Raw genomic sequence first — 7818 nt, 5'->3', positions numbered from 1 at the left:
ACACACCTACCCACCTAGGTCTGTTGAACAAACTGGCCCCTCTTGTTTGCACTGTAGAAAGTCTCTAGAAGATTCATATGCTCTATGGCCCAGCCTGTCACATTCCTCCTGAGGATGTTGGAAGCAGAGAAGGACACTGTAGGATGGGCTGTGACAAGTGTCACCAATTCTGAGTAGAGAGGGGACACCATGCCTCACAGAATAACTGGAAAAGACCCAAAGAAAACCTGAACACTCTACATTTGCACTTTAATATCTTTATTCTAAGGTAAATGGCATTTTCACCCTGGGCTAATACCTAAAAGGTTTATTCATATAGGCAGATGCACTGTGAGCCTCACTTGCAAGGAGCCCAGAGCCAGTGCACAGTGTTTCCATTGACGTGGTTTTTGTTTGTTTGTTTGTTTGTTTGTTTGTTTTCCTTTAGTTCACAAACATCTGGGGGGCAGACAGAAGCTTGAAGCTGCCAGACAGAGTGAACAAAAACAGTCTTGCAACAGTAGGACACTGGAGAAAAAGAGGACAGTTGGTGCCACCTGGTCACCTCTGCCCTCTGAAGGCATGGAAACCAACAGGAACAAGCATGCACCATCACTCTTTGGAAGTGCAGGTGGCCCATCACTGAAGAAGAGGGCTCCACCGGGAGCCTATGGCCTTGGGCAGGGTATCACTCCTTGACCTTAGCCAGTGCTGATTCTTGCGCGGTGAGAACAAAGGCATAAGAGTTTTCTGGGGCCATGTCCATACCCCCGCAACACCTGTTCAGAGACAAAAGGAGACCAGATATGAAGGTTAGTGGGGGGGGGGGGGTGAGACGTTTTGTATTCTTTTTCATTAAGTGCTTGTTGCCATGTCTTAGCTACATTTTGCATGTAGTTTCAGTGGATAATGAAGGCACAGATCACCAGTAGTTTGGGATGTGAAGTCTAACAGAAGTAGCTGCCTGTGCCTCAAACAGCTGTGAGCCTTGTGCTCCAGAGGTGGCAACACCAGCCTTGGTGCCACAACATTTTTTTAAAGATTTATTTATTTATTATGTACACAGAAGAGTGCACCAGATCTCATTACAGATGGTTGTGAGCCACCATGTGGTTGCTAGGAATTGAACTCAGGACCTCTGGAAGAGCAGTTGGTGCTCTTAACCTCTGAGCCTTCTCTCCAGCCTGGTGCCACAACATTTGGTCCAACTGAACCGACAGAAAGGATGGCCATGGGATGCTCTGGAGTTGACATCTGAACTCCCAGTCTGACAGCCACAAAGTGAGGCATGCACCTTCTGGAAGAGGTTCCTGTATCAATGAACCTTAAGGACTCCTTTCCGCTGTTTTCAGTTTCAGTGTTACGGTGCAAGCTGACATGCCCACAGGCATTTCTGTCCATCATTTAAATATTTCATGCATGAGCTCCAGCGCCTTAAACGGATTATGCTCAGGAATGCCATGTTCTCCTTCACTGAGCATCCTCAGAATGTAGGGTGCACACACCTTCACTGAACATGCTAAGAAATGGTTCACCCACTATGAAGCTGTCTGAGTAAAATCCCCATGCTTTCTCTTTGGAGAGGCCACTGCCTTCCAAATGATGCCCATGCTCTCCTCTCCTCAGACAGATCATGCATCTCTTTTTATGCCTTGTCTGTTTATTTGGCGTTGCACTTATTGACATGAGAGCTCTTGGTGTTCAACTACAGTGTCTTCTAAACTATCAAAGTAGTCAGACACAGCAGGTATCAGCAATTCTGTTCTACGCATTTGAAGTGGGGGCTAACCTGGCCATGGATCCTTCAGGACATTGAAAACCCTTCAGGTTGAACAATGAAGAGGGTCCACATGGACAAGGAAAGAAAAACACTCTAGCAAATGGATAAATGAGCACGATGCTTAGTATTATCCAAAACCAGGGTCTGTTTCCTCTGCAGAGAATGGCAAGTCCATTTCAGCTTCTTTCCAGGGACTGAAGAGAGGCAGATATAAAACCTGTCTCCTTCCATTTTGATACCCTAGGCAGTATTAGCAAGGGCTTCTCAGGGGCCACTTACTATGTGCAGTGATGAACTTTGCCTGGGTAGCTCTGCTGCTGTCCTGGGCATCAGGCTCTGGGAACAGATGGTCCGAAACAGCTCTCACCAACATGCCAGGACCACCGCACCTCAACTCACTTGCACTTTTGGATCAGGAGAAAGACACCGAGCAAATGAGCCTTTCACATAACATGGGGTCCAACCAAGGCAACAGAACTGATGGCAGAAAGGATGGCCTGTCAGGAGCTCTGAAGTTGAGATCTGAACTCCAAAACACAGTCAGGGCCACACCGAGTCCTGGCTCATAAGTTCCATGATGCCACCATAGGAAGCCTGTGCTTTCCCCAGGAGCAAACTGCTCACCACTCCTTAGTTGGTCCAGAGTGTGTTCCTGTGAGAGACAGACACTTGTGGGCTACTACATGAGGAGGATATATGTAAGAGCTCTAGTGATGGTCTCCACTCCCACTCTCAGGGTAAGGATGTGCAGGTGGCCATGGGAGAGTGTGCTGGGTTTGTGGGCCTGCTGCTTTCCTCTCTTTTCTTAGGTAGGAGTTCGAAGTCACCAACCCAGTGTCCCAGGCAGTGCAGATGTCATTGTGGTACAACAAAAGTTCTCAAGTCTAATGGGAAGTATCTCTGTGAGTACCAGAGACAAGCCCTCTCTCAGAGACCACCATCCATGCTGAAGCTCTAGGCCATCTGGCCTGTTTCCTGTAGGGCAATAGCACCCATCTTTCTCCTTTCTCAGGCTCTGGTTTCACTAAAGGGAACAGGGCCAAAGACCTGACTCAAGCCCACTCTGTCCCCCTGAGTAAGCAGCTCAGTGTCTCTGCCTCTGTTTCCCCTGTGCAACTCACCTGGCAGTTATAATTTTACAGTGTGATGTATATGTCCCAAGAGAGCATGGCTTCCATTCCATACTGATGGAAGGGCATATGGCCATTCATTGTAATATTGTCTGGTCCTCCCCAAAGGTCTGAGGACAGAGGGTCAGAGTGTGGACCTGCTGCCTGGCTCAGCAGGTTCTCGTTCACTCTTCAGCAAGGTTGGCTATTACACTTTCCCCTGGAGGTTGTGAGAGGCTGGCCTCAGCTACCTCCAGCTTCCCTTCTTTACGCTTGGGCCAGTATTAAGTCAAGACCAGGCTTCACAAACTCACCTTCTATCACAGGCCAGCACTTAGTGGACTCAATGTCATCTTCAGCAGTGAGAGTCCCATAGAGTAGACCCCTGCATTTAGCATGGGTGGCCTGCTAACTCAAGGGGCCACTCTCTACCTGAGGATGCCCAGTCCACACTGCAGACACCTCATTCCTCGGGGCTCCACACAGCACCACTGGCCACAGTTCCAGTCCCACGGCGATCGGTTTCCCTGTAGGCCTGATCCCAATGATGGCATTGGACACAAAGTAGACCAGTGACTGCTGGCCTCATGAGGGCTGCTGTGTCCAAGGCCTGGCAGGGCCTACTTACCTTTCCAAAGCATCATCTCAGGGGTCCAGTCAAAGTGAAAGTCCAGGAATCCCTTGGTTGGTAGGAAAAGTCAGAAGAGCTGTGGAAGCATGGATGGGAGATGACAATACCACAGAGGCCTGGACAAAGGCAGCCGAGAAGACAAAGACGCAGATGGTAGCAGCTGCCCAAGGCTGGCCCAGAGAGAGAGGAATGGTCTCCACCTGATCGTGGGGCTTCCCTTCTCCTTTCTATCCACACCCTGCCTCTCCCTCTCCTGCCTATGACAGGAGCAGATTTCCAAGGCTGCCTCCTATGTGTGCACCCTGATGCTAGGCACTGCTTTCCTTATGGCTGCCTCTGCCCTGCCCCTTCCAACTCTCCTCTTCAGGGAGCTTTTGCCCCTGCTCTTGCTTGTCCAAGGCTTCTGTACCACCCAACACACTCATCCCTTTCCCTCTCCTCAGAAACTAGAATTTCCTCAGGACAGACTGTCAGCCTCCCCGCCCACTTCATTCTCCCTCTTTCCTCTCCCCGCTCCCCCCCCCCCCCTACTTCCCTTGCCCTCTCCTCTCCCCAGCCCCTCCTCTTATGCCTTCCCTGGTTGGACTTACATGATTTTCGTGCTTCTGTCAGATGCTGGTCAGTGAGAAGGCTATTGAGCATGAAGGGATCAAGCTGGTGAAAAACCTGAGCCTTGTAACATCTCAGTTCTGTTTCCAAAGGTGACTGTTGGGCTCTGTGGGTGCCCCGTCCCAGAGGCACTTCAGGAGCTGGGGGTGGGTGATGCTTCATCAGGTGGACACCATGTGAACCATCTGTTGATGGCTCCAGCACACACTACTGTGAGCTGAAACAGCTGGGACTGTCACTTCAGGCCCAGCAGCTGGAGGAGTGATACAGGGGACTGTCCATAATTCCTGTTGGTATCATAATTCCTGTAGGCAGACAACCTCCCAGAGTTCTGTCCTGGATCCTTCCCGTGGCTCTCGGTCCATACCAGGTTAAACACAGACCCACAGTTCAGGAACCACAGAACTTGACATGTTCCCTTGGAAGAAAATACATGGAAAGGACTCTCTTGGTGACTTTGACACAGACAGGACTTAACACAGGGCTGCTCTGCTGTGCCACAGTGCTCCACCTGATTCCTCCCTTCGCCAAACCCTCCTCTCTCCCTCCCACCCCTAGTCACACCCTCTGCTGTCCACCTCTGACTCAACTTTCCCAGATTCTACATCAGAGAGAATGGGGGATAGGGAGGGAGGCAACTTCTAAGGTGAAAGACATCATAATCCATATCCTATGATGGGTACAATCTGCAAAGAGCATGCAAAAAGCAATTTAAAATAAGATGAAGAGGTATTATGGTGGCCCTGCCTACTTGGCTTCCTGTGGACCCCACTGCCCTCGCCTTTCATTGAAGCCTCTTACCTTGGGGATATATCTCTTCTCTTTGGGTCTGGGAGGCAACCTTATTGATATGGGAGGCAACCATATTGATATTCTGAGCACATGAACCCGTCTTTTCAAACCCTCTCCTGCCTTTGTCAACTGGACTCAGAGGCTGTGGCACAACCTGGGGCTGGTCCCTGGTGAGGCATGGCTCGGGATGCTTCTCAGGAAGACAAACCAATGTCACTTTTATCGGCCCCTGTGGTTCTTCATATCCTAGGGTGATTGATGCCATGGAGGATGGATCATCCAGTGGGTTGTCACAGGGTGTCATGACAGCATTAATCTCCCCCAGAATGTTGTTTGTGATGTTGGTATCATGGTATTATCCTGCAGGCCTGGATCACAAAGTTCGCTTCTCCAGGCAGCTTCTGCAGCATTGCCCCCTTCCTTTCTCATCATCCTCCTACAGTGAGCTCTTTCCAGATGAGAGGAAAGTAAGGAAAGCAGGTTCGCGTCCCCTCTTCCCTGGGAAAGAGGTGGAGAGGGCCTGTAGGGATCACTTCCAAACAGGGCTGCACTGACTTCAGTGCTGGTGACAAGTGTCTCAATGGCTCAGACAATGTTGCAATATACTGTATGTTGCTTCACCTCACTAAATTTGCTGTTCTTTGTTGATGTCACAGTTTCCTGGAGGTTGTATCCCATGGTGCACAAGGCTTCCACAATGCTATTGATTGGGATTCTGGGGGCTGTTTCTATGGAGGCTAGTGGTAAACCTTCTTCACAATAATATAGCCACAGATGCCCCTTGAGCTGGCCTATAGTCATCCTGTACTTGAGCAAGTATGCAATGAGATGTTGCACGCTTTTAGACAGGTTTGGTGGAATCTGGGAGTGTATGGCTGTGATCAGCCTGTGCAGATCTGAAAGGGTTGATGCTTTATGTGGTATGCAACCAATGACCATATTATAAATCACTATGCCAAGGTACCACCTGTCAGTGGGAAGTCCCTGGTACCCTCTACCCTCCAGTGGGCTAAAAAGGAAAGGTGGTCATGGGCCTCCTTTGGCTTTTGCTAAAGTCAGTGGTGACTTCTATAGCCAACCCAAAGTCACTGTTTGGCATTTCCTGTCCCACCCACTATTTTCCAGTTTTATTTTTGGGCAGGCAATGTGTCTTTCATGAACATAATTAATGCTAGCACCATCTGGTGGAAAATGAGGTGTGCCTCCTCTTCCTCCGTATAGCCAATGCCTCTGTGACACTCTCAGGATGCTCCCTGATGCAAATTCAATGATCAAATAAGGATTTGCTGGTGTGTTAGTTAAGAAGAGTTTAATGACAGTTGGATGTTATGGAGATTCCATGAGGTCCACCTCAGTGTGATGCTGGAGGCCTTGTTGATCCCCTGTCCAAGATCTTCACAGCTACCTGCATGTCTGTGTGGATGCAGCAAACATGCTTTCTGCAAATGTGCCATAGGCAAAGATCACTGAGATCTTGTCATTATCTTGGAGGGTTTCCTTATCAGAGGGGCTGGCCGTGAGCTCCTCCTCCACTACCAACATGCTAACTTGTGGAGAATGACACCACTGTCCAATGCTAGACAAAACAAACAAACAAATAAAGCAGATCCAGGAGAGGAGTTCATGGCTATCAATTTCTATATCATAAAAACCGAAGTTATCCTGAACAACCAAATGATGCATTTCAAGGTTATGGAAAATTAAGAACAAACCAAACCCTGGAGCATAGTCAACAAAATAATAAAGGTCAGAGCTAGAATTAATACATGTATGGAAATGTCATAATAAAATTCCTTATCTTGTATGGTTAATATATACTAACTCAGGTTTTAGAAAAAAAAGCAAAGTAAAAAGATGACAAGCCTAAATAGTTTATGTGGTGGTTCACATGAGAATGACGCCTGTAGGCTCATGCCTTCAGGATTTAACCTCTAGTTGGTGGAACTATTTGGGAAGGACTAAGTAAGAGATGTCTCACTCAGGCTCTGAGGTTTCAAAGTCCAATCTTTCTCTCTACTTTGTGTTTTAAGATGTGAGCTCTCAGCTACTACTTCAGTGCCATGCCTGGCTGCCTGCTGACATGCTCCCTGCCATGACAGTCATGGACTCTGACCCTCTGAAACTGTGAGCTCCACACAAACTCTTCTGTAAGCTGCAGAGGTCATGGTGGTTTGTTACAGCAACAGAAAAGTAACTAAGACAGTTTAAAATAAAAGTGCAATAATTAATAAAGTGGATGTATAAGCATAAATCAATCCCAAGAGCAAAACCAATAAGTAGATGAAAATTTAAAAAAAAAAAAACAAAACAAGCCAGGCAAGGTGGTGCATGTCTTTAATCCCAGCACTCTAGAAGCAGGACAAATGGATTACTGGGAGTTCCAGGCCAGCCTGGTCTACATAGTGAGTTTTAGGCTACCCAGGAACTAGAGTCTCAAAAACAACAAGACAAGTCAAAAAGACGATGTCAAACTCAATTAACTGGCAAACGTACTAAGTCGAGGTCCAACTGACCAGGAAAGGCCAAGTTTACCAAAACCAACATCCAAGTCCAACTTCTCTCCAACCAAACAGCAGCTTCTCTGAAGTATAAGCACAAAACTCAGCTGGAGCCAGGGCTTCACCTGAACAGGCATCTTCAAGTACCCACGATGGCTCCTTGTGAGCTCACAGAAGGATAGACCAAACATGGCAAGGGATAACCCACACGCCTTCTTCTTTCTGTCCCCAGGCACCAGTCATTTTCTTGTGGCTGATCGCATCACCCTGACAAAAAAATGACACAGAGAAAGAAGTGTTTACTTGGCTCCGGCTTTCAGAGGGCAGGGACAGTATGGTGGTTGGCTCGGCTGCTGGCACTGGCAGCAAGGTGGGACACAGCTGGTGACATTATATCGGCAGTCTCCCAGGCCTCCCAGG

At 48.3% G+C, this 7818-nt stretch overlaps 1 long non-coding RNA gene across 2 annotated transcripts; it reads right to left on the bottom strand.

Annotated features, from left to right (window-relative positions):
* Positions 1-262: 262 nt before the first annotated feature.
* Positions 263-6630, bottom strand: LOC118584108. 2 transcript variants are annotated; one of them, XR_004945002.1, is made up of 5 exons: positions 4910-6630; positions 4090-4526; positions 3497-3615; positions 2039-2411; positions 263-758 (listed from the first exon to the last, which is right to left on the bottom strand). It is a non-coding gene; the product is annotated as an uncharacterized LOC118584108 (long non-coding RNA). The 2 variants fall into 2 exon arrangements; XR_004945001.1 differs by having other exon boundaries at positions 3497-3575.
* Positions 6631-7818: the final 1188 nt, after the last annotated feature.

This window comes from Onychomys torridus, chromosome 5 (genome assembly GCF_903995425.1).
Source record: "Onychomys torridus chromosome 5, mOncTor1.1, whole genome shotgun sequence".
NCBI lineage: Eukaryota > Metazoa > Chordata > Mammalia > Rodentia > Cricetidae > Onychomys > Onychomys torridus.
This window is presented reverse-complemented; position numbering and strand designations above follow the sequence as displayed.